The 17,253-nt window shown below is 42.9% G+C and overlaps 1 long non-coding RNA gene and 1 pseudogene across 3 annotated transcripts; one reads left to right on the plus strand and one right to left on the minus strand.

Moving 5' to 3' along the window:
• The first annotated feature begins 6,840 nt into the window (after positions 1 to 6,840).
• On the plus strand, positions 6,841 to 8,784 carry LOC118154626 (inositol-3-phosphate synthase 1 pseudogene; annotated as a pseudogene).
• Positions 8,785 to 12,313: 3,529 nt separating this feature from the next.
• On the minus strand, positions 12,314 to 17,210 carry LOC128932396 (uncharacterized). Of its 3 annotated transcripts, none has more exons than XR_013519001.1 (3): positions 17,142 to 17,210; positions 16,074 to 16,180; positions 12,314 to 15,874 (listed from the first exon to the last, which is right to left on the minus strand). It is a non-coding gene; the product is annotated as an uncharacterized LOC128932396 (long non-coding RNA). The 3 variants fall into 3 exon arrangements; XR_008482197.2 differs by having other exon boundaries at positions 16,899 to 17,210; XR_013519000.1 differs by lacking the exon at positions 16,074 to 16,180 and having other exon boundaries at positions 16,899 to 17,210.
• Between the last annotated feature and the right edge of the window lie 43 nt (positions 17,211 to 17,253).

The raw sequence follows: 17,253 nt of genomic DNA on the forward strand, positions 1-17,253 counted from the left end.
GTTGATCTTCGACTTCAGATATTCTTTCTTCTGCTTGGTCAATTCGGCTATTGAAACTTGTGCATGCTTCGCGAAGTTCTCGTATTGTGTTTTTCAGCTCCTTCAATTCATTCATATTCCTCTCTAAGTTATCCATTCTTGTCATCATTTCCTCAAATCTTTTTTCATATCTTTTTTCAAGGTTCTTAGTTTCTTTGCATTGATTTAATACATGTTCTTTTAGCTCACAAAAGTTTCTCATTATCCATCTTCTGAAGTCTAATTTTGTCATTTCATCACAGTCATTCTCCGTCCAACTTTGTTCCCTTGCTGGTGAGGAGTTTTGGTCCTTTCTAGGAGGTGAGGTGTTCTGGTTTCGGGTGTTTTCCTCCTTTTTGTGCTGGTTTCTTCCCATCTTTGTGGATTTATCCACTTGTTGTCTGCGTAGTTGCTGACTTTTCGATTGGGTCTCTTAGTGGACACCCAGATTGTTGGTGATGAAGTATTTCTGTTACTTGGTTTTCCTTCTACCAGTCTAGCCCCTTCGCTGTACAACTGCTGAGGTCCACTCCAGGCCCTGCTTGTCTGGGGTACACCTATAGCAGCTGCGGAACAGTGAGGGATGCTACCAGTTTCTTTTTCTGCTATCTTTGTCCCAGGATGATGCCTGCCAAATGTCAGTCTTTTGGATATAGAGGGGTCAGGGAGCTGCTTGAGGAGACAGTCTGTACTTTATAGGAGCTCAATTGCTGATCTGTGAGCTCTGTTGTTCATTCAGGGCTGTTAGGCTGCTATGTTTGATTCTGCTGCAACAGAGCTCATTAAAAAACCCCTTTTTTTCTCAAATGCTCTGTCTTGGGGGGTTGGGGCTTTGTTTTTGGATGTCTGTTGAGGTGTCCTGCCCAGCTAGGAGGCAGTCTAATCACTATTTGACTGCCGAGGCTCCGCCCTGCTGTTGTGAGGCTCGCCCTGTTTCTGCAGGCTCTTGCTCTTCTGCTGCGTTCTCCACCACGGGCTACGCCCTGCAGCGGAGTCTCTCTGTTGTAGCGTGTTGCCTCGGCAATGGCAGGCTGCGTCAGCAGTGGGCATGTATCTCAGTAGGGGCGGGTTGCCTCGGCAACTGCAGGCTGCCTCAGCAGTGTGCGTGTGTCTCAGTCGGGGCGGGTTGCCTCGGTAATGGTGGATGCCTCTCCCCCACGGAGTGCCTCAGGGACGGTCTCCACTCGCCGTTTTGTCTGTCCCACTGCACTATCCCACACGCTGTGTCCCTGCAATCCCCTGGGCTGGCCCACTGCCCAAGTCCCTTTCAGTCTCGAGTTCAGCCCCCTCAAATCTCAGGTTGCCGTTTCAACAGGGCACCCGGACAAGCGCACCCTGTGGGGATCGCTGGGTAGGGCCAGCCGCTGCCACCCTGGCTGCCGGCTTCTCCAGGCAGAGCCTCTGCCTGGTATCCCGCGTCTTCTTTATACTTGGGAATTTCCCCGTTCTATGGGCAACAAAGATCAGTCTGAAAATGCAGCTTTGACTCACCTCTCCGCGGATTAACCGAGAGCTTAAATCCTGGGTTGTTGTCACAGCACCATCTTGAGTTCCTCCCCCTGCATCTCTTTTATACTTGGGAATTTCCCCGTTCTGTGGGCAACAAAGATCCGTCTGGAAATGCGGCCCTGACTCACCCTCTCCGCGCATTCACCGAGAGCTTCAATCCTGGGTTGTTCTCACTGCGCCATCTTGAGTCCCCCCGCCTTAAAAAACTTTTTAGGTTCAGGGCTACATGTGCCCGTTTGTTATACAGGTAAACTGCATGTCACACGGGTTTGGTGTACAGATTATTTTGCCATCCAGGTAATAAGCCTAGTAGCTGATAGATATTTTTTTATGATCCTTTCCTGCTGATGCACTTTCGAGGACTTTTCACCACTTTCCCTAAAAACTTCTGCTTCATGCACACACTTCATGAAACCCTGCAGCTGATTGGAGTCATTCCTTCCTGTGGCCCTTGTGGTTTTGCTTCATGATCTATGAACAAAGCCATTTTCAGCAATGCTAACCATAATGGATAGACACTTCTATTTACTCAAATCCCACACATCATAAATGCTGGTACTTGTGCAAGAGTCAAATGTGAAATATTTGAATGCTTCTAAGTTTCAGGTGAAGCTAGTTCTCCTGGTATTCTAGGTATTGGCTTTGTTTCTTGTTTTAATTGCATCCAGGTATAAAATATACACATAAAAGTGCACAACACATCCATGTACAACTCCATGAACTCCGTCAAATGAATACATCTGTGTAACCAGCACCCAGATCCAGAAAAAGAACATCACCAGCATCCCGGAGATCCCTTGTGCTACCGTTTAGACATTATTCCCAGCAAGGCAATCACTATCCAATGTTCTAACACCATGTGTTAGTTCCTCCTGTTTCTAAAAATGGTATAAATAGAATTAAACAGCACGCCTTCTTTTTGTGTGGCTTCTTACATTCCACATCATGATTGTGTAATTTATGTTTTTATATCGACATTCTTTGGGATACATGATATTCCATTATATGCATATATTTTTATCGAGGTCTCCATTCTTCCTTAGATGGACCTTTGGGTAGTTTCCAGTTTTAGGTGATTATAAAATTGCTGCTATGAACCTTCTTATACTTTTAATGAACATATATATGCACTCCTATTGGGAGTGAGTCCAGAGGAGCCCCGCCTCACCCACACTGTGGGAGGTATCTTGTGAGGGAACCCGCATCCTTGAGGAGCTATACAGTGGTTGTCCTCTGTTGGCCCAGTGTCACAAGAGAAACTTCTGCCATGCAACTGGGTCCTCTGAAGTGGCACTGAACAGTCAATGCCAGGATCACTGAGAGCAGAAAGTAATCAGATTCATCTAAATCTCAGAGATTTGTGACATTGGCTAGTAATCACTGCGACCCTAGAACTGAATAGATGAGCAGCCACCTAAAGCCTTATTGGACTTGTATGAATGGAAATGCTCTAGGTCTGATGAAGTGACTTCGGTCATTATAATAAGGGGTTGCAATCCCCAATAAATTGCCGGGCTTGAGTCGGTTCACAGTCCCAGACCCTCTTGAATGTAAGGGAGGCTCAGTCCTTTTGAGTAAGGGTCCTGCCATGCACCCAACGATTTATAATGTAAACCTTACTTCTAGCCATCCCAAAGGGGCCTGTGATGGTTTAGCAGGATGACAGCACATTGGGGAAGAAATTATTAGGCTCTTCAGAGATTATTGAACACTTGCTCAAAACTGACACTAACTCCTGAAGATCTAAAAGGTCACTGTGGTTCACCAGACTAGGGGCTTATAGTCAGGTGGTCGAAGTAGCTTTTCAGTAGGGTCCAGCTTATACTAAGCCCAATGCATCCTGAAATCTACCAAGAGGTTATTTCCTCAGTTCCAGAATGCAAAATTGGAATAGACTTTCTTCTTCTTTCAGGTTGTCTTGGCAATTCTTGGTCATTGGCATTTCCAAATAAATTACAGAATCTGTTTGCTAATTTTCACCAAAAATCCTGACAGGGCTTTGACTGAATCTGCAGTAAATATACAGATCAAATTGATAACTGATGTTTTTAAAGTGGTGAGTCCTCTAATCAATGAACATATCATATCCTCCATTTACTTAGGTCTTCCTTCACTGTTATATTAACAGTTGTTGTAGTTGTCCGTGTACAAGTCTTGCACATCTTTTGATTAATATATATTCATAAAACCCACCTGATGGAGTTTTAGCCCTTCTATAGTGGAGCTATACAATAGAAATATAATACAAGTCATACATTTAATTTTAAATTTTCTAGTGGCCATAATAAAAAAGTAAAAAGAAACATGGTATTTTAATATTTTATTTAACTCAGGTTTTCAAAATATTATATCAATATGTAATTATTGAGATCTTTTACATTTTCAAACACTAATCTTCAAAATCCATTGTATACTTTACCATTAAAGCACATCTCAATTCAGATTAACTACCTTTCACGTGCTGAATAACCACATATTCAATATGGCTAGTGGCACCATATTGGACAGCATAATTCTACAGTTTTATTTTTATGCCAACTTGACAGGTGCGCAGTGCCAGTAGTGTATTAAAGTATTCTATTATTGGTGAGTTTCTATCTGTGTCTCCTGGCGTCTGTGGTCTCTGCTTTATATAGATGACTTGTGTTTGTTATTTAGTGCATGTTATTTATAGCAGTTATAGTAACTGCTATATCTTCATTGTGACTTGTGGCACTTACCCTCTCACATTATCTTCCTTTGCCTTGTTTCAGTGTCTTTTGGCCTGAATTCCAGTCTCTGGTAACAGGATGACAGCCCTCACTTTCTTACTGCTTGGCACATCTTTATCCAGCTCTTCAATCGCTGTGTTTTATTCCATACAACAGAAAACTGGGGTTTGCTTTTTAACCCAACAGGACATTTTTAATATATGAGATAAGCCCATTCACATGACTCATATATTTGTACCCAATACCATCATTTTATTTTATAATTATTGTATTATACTCTGTTTCTCTACTTGGGTCTTTGCCTTTTTAGTTCTTTTGATATTTAGCAAGGTTTGCATTTTTGTTCCAGTTATTTCCATTTCTCTTTATTGTTAAAGTCCAATCATTTATTAGAATATGTCTTGGAGTTAACATTGTTCAGGGTTCACTTTTTTTTTTTTTGAGACAGAGTCTCAGTTTGTCACCCAGGCTGGAGTGCCATGGTGTGATCTTGGCTCACTGCAACCTCCGCCTCCTGGGTTCAAGCAATTCTCCTGCCTCAGCCTCCTGAGCAGCTGGGATTACAGGTGCCTGCCACCATGCCCAGCTAATTTTTTTGTACTTTTAGTAGAGACAGCATTTTGCCATGTCGGACCGGCTGGTCTCTAACTCTTAACCTCTTATGATCCACCCTCCTGGGCTTCCCAAAGGCGCTGGGATTGCGGGCATGAGCCACCGTACCCGGCCTTAAGGAATCATTCACCTTTTCTAACTAGCTAGTATTTTCCCACTGTTATTCTTCAATGTCTTTATTAATGTTTCCTTTGAATCTTTTCTTCCTTTGGCATCCTGTAATTTAGTCTTCCTTTGTAATATCATTCTGTCATTTTCATCTATTCCTCTCCTGAGTTCATTCAACATTATTTCTTTTTTGCACATTTGTTATTTTTGAATTTCAAATCCAAGGTTACTGAAGCCCAGATAAATAATTATACTTATTTTCTTTTAAGTTTTTGTGTCCAAATGTTCTACATTACACCAATTACGTATAAAAGTCCTATTAAGAGGGAGAGAAACTTGGAACTCTCTTGCCCTTGCAGAAAGTTTCACCTGGCATACAATCGCATGTGCACATTCAAAACTGTGACGTGAGTGATCCTACTGCATACCTGTAAATGGAAGGCAAACGGTCAGATCTTCAGAATAAAAAAATCATCTTAAAAACCTGGATGCATATCCTGCTCTTCAAGAAATTGGTGTTCACAAAGGATTGAAGCTTGAAGAGATGGATCCTCCATTTTCCATGACGTGATTACTATACTTTGCATGCCTGTATCAAAATATCTCATGTACCTCATAAATATATATACCTATGTACCTGCACAATTTTTTAATTAAAAAAAAGAATTCAAGTTTAAATAGAAACATGTTAAATGCAAGAAAGAAAACATTTTAACTCATTGTCACTCTGATGTTCAAGTGAACTGCTTTCTTCAAGCTCTTTGATCTTTCTGTCACCTATAAAATATGGGTGGTTTTGTTTTTTAGATTTCTCAGTCCCAAAGATCTAAGATAAATAAACAAGGACACTTAAGCTGGGCCAGGCTGCATTTTTGACACCTTTTAAATGAGCGACCTAATTGGGGTTTGCTTTTCAACCCAATAAGACATTTTTTAGTGGATGAGCCCAATCATATTAATATATATGACTCACACATTTGTACTCAATACCTTTTCCTTTTTATATAATAAAATTGTATAACAATTTTATATAATATATAAATTTATATAATAAAATTATATAAAAAGGGAATCAAGAAAATAATGAACCCTAGTTAACGCATGACTAGCTAGGGAGGGCCACATAGAAAGATTTAAGTTACTATCAATGCTGTAGTTTTGCAGTTGGGAAGTAATTGCATGGGTATTTTTTTTTTTTAATGAATAACATATCACAGAAGCAACAGGACTTGCATGTGGGTGGGCAGGAAGAGAGTTGATGATGACTCTCAGAGAGTTGAGAATCTATGTCATACAATCCACACCTTTGTATATCTATTAGGTTGGTGCAAAAGTAATTGCGGTTTTCGCTGTTACTTTCAGTGGCAAAATACATCTAGCACTGTCTGATTTCAATAGGCATCTCCTTGGTACCAGTAACTTTAGGTTGTTTCCAAAAATTTGCTTGCAAAAAATAAATGCTGTACTCCATTGAGGACACCCAAAAAGGAAATAGCACATCGGCTCTTCAAGGCAATTTTAAAAGAAGCTCTAAAATATTTGCACAATACAATCTATGCTTAGTTTTCCAGATAATCATCATTCTAATTATTAGGAGGAGAAACACAGGTGGATACGGATATTGCTTTAAAAACTAGACTCATGACCTGGAATGGAGAAAGTCTCAAGGTAGAGCAGGAACGCTGCCTCCCCCTCAGCATTCTCACATCTGCTTAATGGCAATGCAAACTTGGGGCCAGTTCTTCTCAGGAAGAACTGGAATACAGCGCCCTCTAGTGCAACAAATCCTTTTGGTTTTTTTCCCCTGTGTCTTTAAGGTTTAGATGTCAAACGTTTGGCTTAAGTGTAAAAATATTACAGCCTGCCTGCCGCTGCCTGAACCGACTCTGCGCAGCCCGCTGCGATGGAGGCCGCCGCCCAGGTTTTCGTCCAGAGCCCGGACGTGGTCTACGGCCCGAGGCTATCCAGGCGCAAAACGAGTACCGGACGACGCGCGTCAGCCGCGAGGGCGGCGTCCTCAAGGTGCACCCACGACCACGCGCTTCATCTTCCGGACCGCCCGGCAGGTGCCTCGGCTCGGGGTCATGCTTGTCGGCTGGGGCGGGAACAATGGCTCCAACTCACCGCCGCGGTGCTGGCCAACCCACTGCGTCTGTCCTGGCCCAGGCGCAGCGGCCGCAAGGAGGCCAACTACTATGGCTCGCTGACTCAGGCGGGCACCGTGAGCCTGGGCTCGGATGCTGAGGGCCGGGAGGTGTTCGTGCCCTTCAGTGCGCTGCTGCCCATGGTGGCGCCCCACGACCTCGTGTTTGATGGCTGGGACATCTCGTCGCTGCACCTCGCCCAGGCAATGCAGCGCTCAAAGGTGCTGGATTGGGAGCTGCAGGAGCAACTGTGGCCGCACATGGAAGCCCTGCGGCCTCGGCCTTCCGTCTACATCCCCGAGCTCATCGCGGACAACCTCATCCCGGGCTCGCGCGCAGCACCTGGAGCAGATCCGCAAGGACATCCCAGACTTCCGGTCTAGCGCGGGGCTGGACAGAGTCATCGTGCTGTGGACGGCCAACACAGCGCTTCTGTGAGGTGGTTCCAGGCCTCAACTACACGGCCGAGAACCTGCTGCGCACCACTGAGCTTGGCCTGCAGGTGTCTCCCTCCACGCTCTTCGCCGTCGCCAGCATCCTGGAGGGCTGTGCTTTCCACAATGAGTCCCCGCAGAACACCCTGCTGCCCGGAGCTCTTGAGCTCGCGTGTCAGTGCCGGGTTTTCGTGGGCGGAGATGACTTCATGTCTGGCCAGACCAAAGTCAAGAAAGTCAGGTCCGTGCTCGTGGACTTCCTCAACAGCTCTGGCCTCAAGACCATGTCCATCGTGAGTTACAACAACCTGGGCAACAACGACGGGCACAAACTGTCGGCGCCGTTGCAGTTCCGCTCTAAGGAGGTGTCCAAGAACAACGTGGTGGACGACATGGTGCAGAGCAACCCACTGCTCTATACGCCCGGCGAGGAGCCCGACCGCTGCGTGGTCATGAAGTAGGTGCCCTACGTGGGCCACAGCAAGCGCGCGCTGGATGAGTATACCACGGAGCTACTGCTGGGTGGGACCAACACAGTGGTGCTGCACAATAGGTGCGAGGACTCGCTGCTGGTAGCAACCATCATGCTAGACCTGGCGCTGCTGACCGAGCTGTGCCAGAGTGTGAGCTTCTGCGCGGACGCTGACCCCGAGCCTCAGACCATCCACCCCGTGCTGTCCCTGCTCAGCTTCCTCTTCAAGGCACCGCTGGTACCGCCGGGCAGCCCGGTGATCAATGCGCTTTTTCACCAGCGCAGCTGCATCGAGAACATCCTCAGGGCCTGCGTGGGGCTCCCGCCACAGAACCACATGCTCCTGGAGCACAAGATGGAGCTCCCAGGGCCTGGCCTCAAGCAAGTCAGACTTGTGGCTGTTGCCAGCACTGTGTCCAACAAGAAAAGTCCGGTACCCGCTTACACCAACGGCTGCACCGTTGATGTCAATGGGCACCCACAAGTGGAGGAACCCCAGATGCCCACCACCTGAGGTCCCTGTCACACAGCTTCCCTGCCCTTCCTCCCCGCTGCCCCCCAGGACGCCACCTTTCCAGGCCCCCCCAAAGACAATAAAGCCGCTGCTACTCTCAAAAAAAAAAAAAAAAATTACAAAGGTTTGAATGACAGAGGAGTAACGGTACGAAGAAACTTACTTTTCATTAGTAACCATGATGATAATATATACATTAAAAATTGTGGTATCAGGGATTCTGTCATGTAATGTGAATAAAATCAATATTTACTTTGAAAAATGTGTTGAATTACCTACAAGAGATAAATTTAACAGAAGAAAAATGAGAGAAGTGGGCAACTTAAGAGGCCAGGCGACAAAGGGAAGAATCCTTGCATCCATTTGACAACATTTTTCACACTCTGTGGCATATTACAGAAATCACACACCTGTTTCCTCTGTGCTATGTTATTCCTAATAATAAGTACCCATAGAAAATCGGCTTGCCCCCTGACTAACCTCTCCCATATTCTGTACAATACTAATGAGGCCAGCAAGGATCACAAGGAAGGAAAAACAAAAAATAGGAGCATCCTATTTTTGTGTTTCTTCAGTACAACCTACAATAAGACCTTTCCCCCACTCTCTCCATTTACCAAATTTTTGCCCACAAAATTATACAGATTTCTCCAGAATCCTCTAACAAATGCAAATGTTTCTAACATGAAAAAGTTTGCTTACAGACTCAAATATTCTTCAAAGACTAAAGTTTGAAATCCATCTAATGTCAACCTCCTTTATCTAGAATCCACTAGTTTTAAGTAAATAGCACTTTTAATATACTTCCAAAGTAAATAGAGACATTTTCATTAGATGAAACATTACAGTTACTCTATACGTTCTTATTTTGTATTTGGCCTGTTGTCGTCCCCTATTACGTTTTACGCTTCCATTTACTTACCCAGTAAGTCAGGCCTACCAGAGAAATGTACATGAGTTCATGAACTTAGAGTACCCTGCGTTTTGCTCTAAGATTCATTATAGTGCTCAGTTCACTAGGTTCACCTACTGGGCCACTAAAAAGCATGATATAGAGCAGCAACTTCTCATTCTGTGTAGAAAAGGCCGGTGGTACTCATCATCTCTCCATGCTAATCGGCAATGGGGAGAAACTCACCCCCAACCTCCCTTCTCTAGCCCGTCTCTGTTTTGCTCTATTATCCTCAGTGCAAATTCCACAGGCATTCTGTCACCTGACTATTCCAGTATGTAGATTCCCAACCCCTCCTAGAATATGTCATGATAGAGTGATCCCACGTGAGACCAGAGGCTTATCCCTTCAGAATGCCCAGCACTGCTCTGATCCCCAACTCCGACTCTGTTAAGCTATTTCTTTTGTTTGTCCTCGTATCTTAATCAGCTTTTTCTTTTCTTGTGTGCTGGAGTCTCACTCTGCTGCCCAGGCTGGAGTGCAGTGACACGATCTTGGCTAACTGAAACCTCTGCTTCCCAGGTTCAAGCTACTCTCCTGCCTCAGCCTCCTCAGTAGCTTGGACTACAGGCGTCTGCCACCACGCCTAGCTAATTTTGTGTATTTTTAGTAGAGACGGGGTTTCACCATACTGGCCAAGCTGGTCTCAAACTCCTGACCTTGTGATCCACCCACCTTGGCCTCCCAAAGTGCTGACATTACAGGCGTGAGCCACCACACCCAGCCCCTAATCAGGTTTTAAGTCCCCTATTATATGATGCTTTTGTATCCTCCTGAAATCTTAAAGTATAAATTATATGATCTGTAATTGTTACACCATCCAGTCCTCAAAAAACTGGATTTTTTTTAAACAGTAAAATCAGCTCCACTAGCATTTATGGAGTAGTTACTAATGCAGCAATACTATTCTGAGAGGGAGGAACACCTAGGTAGACATGAGAAGCCTTAGAGCTTACAGTGAGAAATAACGTGGCACAGTGGTGAGAATGTACACACAAATATAGTCTCTCTAAATACGGCGATGTAAAACTGCATTTTATTAAACTGCCATTTACACACCTCATTGTATTCTAATTGCTTCATAGGTAAAGATGCTTAAATGTTTTTCCTAATATCCCAAACTGGAAAGTGATGAACATATTTAATTCTCTCTTTTCATTTTACTTGATTTCTTAGACAATTCAGATACTGTGGGGGAACGTAGGGGAACAAGCTTGAAAACCAAAGTACTTAAGTCAACTTTATTGAGTGCTCACTATGTGCTAACTACTAGCGTGGCAGATTCTGGGGATAAAACTGAGCAAAAACCAGCAGTGATCTTGCACTGATGGAGTTTACAGTGCAATGGAACGAACCGGTAATAATCAGTCCAGTCAATGATGAATTATTACAGGAATAAGTGCTGCACAGAAGAGCCAGGGTGCTGAGTGCACAGCACAGAGGGCACAACGTGGACCTGGCCTATGAGCAGGGAATGGACCGGGCATCCGGGAGGGCTTCCATGATCAAGGACACACAGCTAGAGGAAAACCCTGAGGAGCACAGAGAGTACGCCAGGCAGAGAGAGGTAGGGGCAAATTCCTTGTGACTAGAGGGTGCAGGACAGTTCCAAGGAACTGAGAGGAAGTGGGAACCAAAGGGCAAAGGACAGCTTGATGGGAAATAAGGCAAAAGAAGCAGGGGGGGACCAGACCTTGCAGGACCTTGTGGGTTGTGTTAAGGATAGATCTTCACCCTCAAGACAATAAGCAGCCACAAAGGAGTTCTGCCTCTGTTGCTAATTACATTCTAAGATCACTCATGCAGAGCATCTGGCATAGTCCCAGATCCGTAGCAGTAGGCAGCAAATGCTGATTCCCTCCAAAAGTCATCCTACAACATTTACTGCTTTATCCAGAGAGTCTACCAATTAACAATCAAAATGAGTATCTCTTGTATTTTCACATCAGTATCCTTGTGAAATGAATTAGTATGTTGGAGTCTTAATGGAATGTCCATTATCTCTCAATATACAAATACAATCACCCTTTGATATCCAAAGGTTCTACCTCTGAAACCAAATGCAGATCAAAATGCAGAATTCAACAGATGTGACACCTGTGGATAGAGGGCTGATGTTTTGTATATATGGGTTCCAAAGAGACAACTGCAGGACTTGAGTCTGTGCAACTTTTGATATCTGTGGGGGTCTGAGAACCAATTCCCCACAGATACCAACGTGCAACTAGATATACAAAAAGCAATTGTAGTTTTATTCCCTAGAAATGAACACTCTGGAAATGAGATTAAGAAAACAATTTCCTTTATACCAGCAGCAAAAAGAACGAAATACTAGTAGTAACTCCAAAAAATGAAGCACAAGATATAGTCTGAAAACAATAAGAGTATGGGAAGAAATTTAGGAGAACCTAAACAAATGGAAGTACACCACATGTTCTTTAACATGGGAAGGACATAGTATTATCAAGACGGCAATACTTAAAATTCATTGAAACCTTAATATAATCAAGATGGCAGTATTCCCTAAGTAGTTCTACAGATTCAATCCAATTTCTATCACAATTCAAGTTGCTTTTGTTCCCAGAAACCAATAAGCTGACTCTAAAATTCATACGGAAATAGAAAGGATTCAGAATGACCAAAGCCATTTTGTAAAAAGAAGAGCAAAGTAGAGTACTCCCACTTCTAGATTTCAAATTTTACTACAAATCAACAGTAATGAAGACTCTATGTACCGGCATGGAAGAGACATATAGGTCAATGGACCAGAACTGAGAATCCACATGTCAACTGATTTTTGACAAGGGTGCCAAGAAAATTTAATGGGAGAAAGAGTCTCTTTTATTTTTTTCATCAACAAAAATTTATTTCATTAAGCATGAAGTTACATTCACATTTGTCTACAAACACAGTAAGTAAGGAAACAAATTATCAGCTTTCTTGCCGTAGTACTGGATGTTCAGTGACAGGCTCACTTGAAGGCAGAGTCTACCCTGACGGGGACTCGAGATCAGTCACAACTACTTGGGAAAAGAACACAAAGACCACCAGCTTTCTTGCCGTGGTGCCGGAAGTTCAGTGGCAGGCTTACTTGATGGCAAAGTCAACCCTAATGGGGACTCGAAAACAGTCATAAGTTCCTGTGAGAAGAACACAAAGACCATGAGCTTTCTTGTGGTGGTGCTGGATATCCGGTGGCAGGCTCTTTACATAAACTCTAAAACATTTTATTTCTTAAAAAAAAAAGATCAGAAGCAAATAAGCAAAAATATTAATTTGTTAATTATTAGAGACAGACAGATGGATGTTATGTTCCCCTGTACTTTTCAAGGCATTTAAATTTTCAGTGTGTTTCAAATATAGGTTAGCAGCTCCTTTTTAGCTTAATATTAGACAAGGGCCTGGAATTTTCTATGGAAGCTTCCCCATTTAAATTATGTGTCATTAGCTGTGGGAGATTGGGATTGTGGTCCTGGTTTTTCACCTTCTCTGCGTCCACACCTTTTCCACGTCTCATGGGGCAAAGGGAACTTTCCTCACCCTTGATTTTGGGTTTAGCTCTGTGGCTTTGACCACTACGATGAGGAAGAAATGGCAGTGGGTGGGGAAAGCCTGGGTCCTCTGGGACCTTAGTCTTTGAGCACTCCTTCCTGTGTTCTGCATCACTGTGAGGCAGATGATCCTGCTGCCCTAGGAAGGGGATGGACACCATGTGGAGCACGATTGCCCTCGCAGAACAAAGCCTAGCACACCCTATGAATGTGCGGGAGTCACTGGCTGTCATTGGAAGCCACTGAGTTTTGGGATGTATGTTACATAACAATAACTAAAGGATGCCAGTGAGATTATGGACCCAATTGTTTTTGCTTCACATGCAGCCTTTCAAGGATGCATCTAATGTATACAATGCAGAATGCCACCATTGAATACACCATGGATCTGAGTCAGTGCACTAAAAGAATAGATAAGTGGAATGAAACAGGTGATTCAGAAATAGACACAAATATATATTTGTGTGCACGTAGTACACAATAGAAGTACTACTTTAAATGATTAGAGAAAATATATGTCATTGTATTAACAGTATTGAGACAACATCTGGCAAGAAATAAAAGTTCAATCTAGGCCCGGTGGCTCATGCCTGTAATTCTAGCGCTTTGTGAAGCCAATGCAGGGGGATTGCTTGAGGCCAGGAGTTCAAGGCCAGCCTGGGCAGTATAGCAAAATCCCATCTCTACGAAAAAATTTTAAAAATTAGCCAAGCATGGCACATGTGTCTGTCCTCCCACCTACTTGGGAGGCTGAGGTGAAGAAATATTTGAACCCAGGAGTCTGAAGTTACAGTGAGCTATGATCATGCTACTGCACTCCACCCTAAATAAGAAAGGCCCTGTTTCAAAATAAATAAATAGAAGTTTAATCCATATCGAATTCAACAAAACATTTGTATGCAAAAGGAGAGAAGGAGGAAAAATAGAAAAGAAAAAAGCTGAAACCATAGAAATACCAGGAGAAATTGTGAATGGTTTTAAATGGTCATGGGTTAGATTTTTCAAAGAATGTTAAAAAACCCAGAAGCAATGAAGGAAATATTTGACAAGTGCATTGTAAGAATAAAAAACCTTCTACAAAGCAAACAGTATGCTGATCAGAGTCAAAAGACAATAATCTGGGAAAAATATCTATAACACATATGACATGACAGATAAGGAACTCATCACTTTAATATATAAAGAACTCTTTAAAAAATAAAAGGTGTAAACAAACTGATAGAAAACATGGGCAAAAGATAGCAACAGACTTTCACAAAAGAAAAATACAGATTACCAATGTATATTTGCAAATACGGTCCACTTCACTTGAAATTAACAATTGTAAGCCAGAATGAGGTTCAGTTTTTCACCTATCGAATTGGCAAAGGGTATGTAGAAACACATTTACTGAAAAGTGTTAAGCTGGTTTAACCTCTTTAGAGCACAATTTTGCAACACCCCTCAAACTTTTAAATGCACAAAACCTTTGCTCCAGCAATGTTATTGCTTTCCTCCCCTTTTCCCTGCCTTCTGCATTAGCTGTTTCCTTCATCTTTCTCTGCAAGGCCAGTAACATCCTCTAAACTGCAGAAAAGATGCCGGGAGACTGTTTTGAAACCCATAATGGGCTAGGATCTGAGCAAGAGTCATCAATGCTGAAAAGCTAATGAGAAACTTTGTAATGGATGGATTGGGCTAATGATACCTAATCAATCTTAATATTATGAAGAGAGAGAAGGAGAGAGTACATCAGACATCTTACACCCCCTGTTGGAAATGGACAACATAATCTATAACGTATTCTTGTCAAAAAATCAGGCTCAGGTCTTATAAGGCCATTAGCTCTAACTACCAGTTTACAGGAATGATGCAGCATAGGGACACATGTCAAAGGTACCGCAGGAATGCAGTCAGCTAAATGAAGGCTGTAGGAAGTTCTAGTGGAGAAAGAACCTGGTTTCTTCAACAGATAAATTCTGAGGAAAGGGAAAGAGAGAGAGGGGCAATCTGTGGATTAAAGGAGATTTACAAGATTTATCAACAAAATGCCACATATGGACTTAACTTGGAGTCTGAATCAAATGACGAAATCACAGACAGAGAGAAACAGAGAATAGGGACAATTTTAACATTAGCAATCATATTAGAAATTATTCTATGTAATTTTAAGCATAATACATTAGGTTTCTGTAAAAAGTTCCTATCGTTTAGAAATGCATACTGAAACGTTTGTGGATATGAAATCATAGGATGTTTAAGCTTTACTTCAAAATAATTTAGAAGTTTGGAGAGTAAGTAGCAGATAGATTAAACACAATTGGCTATTAAATGCTAATTACTGAACTGGGTAATGAGTACATAGAAGTTTACTATACTATCCTCTCTAGTTTGTTTATATTTGAAAATTTTCCCGTAGTAACAAGTTAGACAAAGACATTCGTTGGACAGTTAATTTGTTGGCAATATCTTTTGAATATAAAAAAGTTCCCTCACTGCAAGGAAAAACTGATTTTTCTGTAACTTTGGTAATATTTAGCCACCCATATTTTAAACCGTTCAATCAATCGATTGATTAATTTCCTATCCAAAATTCTTTTTAAAAAACAGACCATAATACCAGCACTTTGGGAGGCCGAGGCGGGAAGATCACCTGAGGTTTGGAGTTTGAGACCAGCCATTAACCAACGTGGAGAAACCCCGTCTGTACTAAAAGTACAAAATTAGTCTGGTGTGGTGGTGCATGCTTGTAATCCCAGCTACTCGGGAGGCTGAGGCAGAAGAATCGCTTGAACCCGGAAGGCAGAGATTTTGGTGAGCCGAGATCATGCTATTGCACTCTAGCCTGGGCAGTAAGAGCGAAACTCCATCTTAGGAAAAAAAAAAAAAAAAGACCTATGAGTCTGGGTGCGATGGCTTACGCCTGTAATCCCAGAACTTTGTGAGTCCAAGGGAGGCAGATCACCTCAGATTGGCAGTTTGAGACCAGCCCGACCAACATAGAGAAATCCATCTCTGCTAAATATAGAAAATTAGCTTGATGTGGTGAATTCCTATAATCCCACCTACTTGGGAGGCTGAGGCAGAAGAATCGCTTGAACCCGGAAGGCGGAGATTTCGGTAAGCCGAGATCATGCTATTGCACTCTAGCCTGGGCAATAAGAGCGAAACTCCATCTTAGAAAAAAAAAAAAAAAAGACCTATGAGGCTGGGTGCGATGGCTTACACCTGTAATCCCAGCACTTTGTGAGTCCAAGGCAGGCAGATCACCTCAGGTTGGCAGTTTGAGACCAGCCCGACCAACATAGAGTAACCCGTCTCTGCTAAATATAGAAAATTAGCTGGATGTGGTGAATTCCTGTAATCCCACCTACTTGGGAGGCTGAGGCAGGAGAATTGCTTGAACCCAGGATGTGGAGGTTGCAGTGAGTCAAGATCATGCCATTGCACTCTAGCCTGGGCAACAAGAGCAAACTCCATCTCAAAAAAAAAAAAAAAATTAGACAGGCATGGTGGTGCACACCTGTAATCCCAGCTATTCAGCAATTTCATGGATTGGAATGATTCTTCTCAACTAAATGGTAAGCAGACACACACACACAGTATGTGTGTATGGAATAACTGTTCAAGAACATACACGCGCGCGCGCGCACACACACACACACACACACACACACAGCATTTGTGTATGAAGCTCTTCAAGAACAAGGAGGAAACCGTTATAGGGCATGGAAGGGGAATTAGGGAAAGATGTGAATGGAAAGAGAAACATCCCATCGCACATGCTTAAAAAATCCGTTTAATTTAAAAATAGGTAATAGAACCATACAAAGAAAACATTAAAATAAAAAATTTTCACAGAAAATTTTCGATCCCAATCCATTCCCTACTCACAGTTCTATATGTTACTTTTATTTTCCTTTGTTTGGAAATATAAATGCACTGTCATCCTACTTTCTCGCGAAGACTGCAATCTCTCTACATTCTTCCGCATTTGTTATTTTTGTGCATACGCTTTCGTCGTGAAATTTTTCCCCTATATGCTGTTGTATGTGAAATAAATAAATATACAGAAGCTAAACAGCTCCGCTTGGTCGCACCACCTCCAAGCCCGTCCCCGCCCTCCCTCAGGCTCACGTGCTCCGAGGGTCCCCTTCGCAGGTGGTTTCTGAGGATACCTATCCGAAGGCCTCAGACTGAAGTCCCACCCACTCTCCCTCTCCTCTGCCCTCTGGACGCCCGCTTCAAT

The sequence above is a fragment of the Callithrix jacchus genome, chromosome 6 (assembly GCF_049354715.1).
Source record: "Callithrix jacchus isolate 240 chromosome 6, calJac240_pri, whole genome shotgun sequence".
In the NCBI taxonomy this organism is placed as follows: domain Eukaryota; kingdom Metazoa; phylum Chordata; class Mammalia; order Primates; family Cebidae; genus Callithrix; species Callithrix jacchus.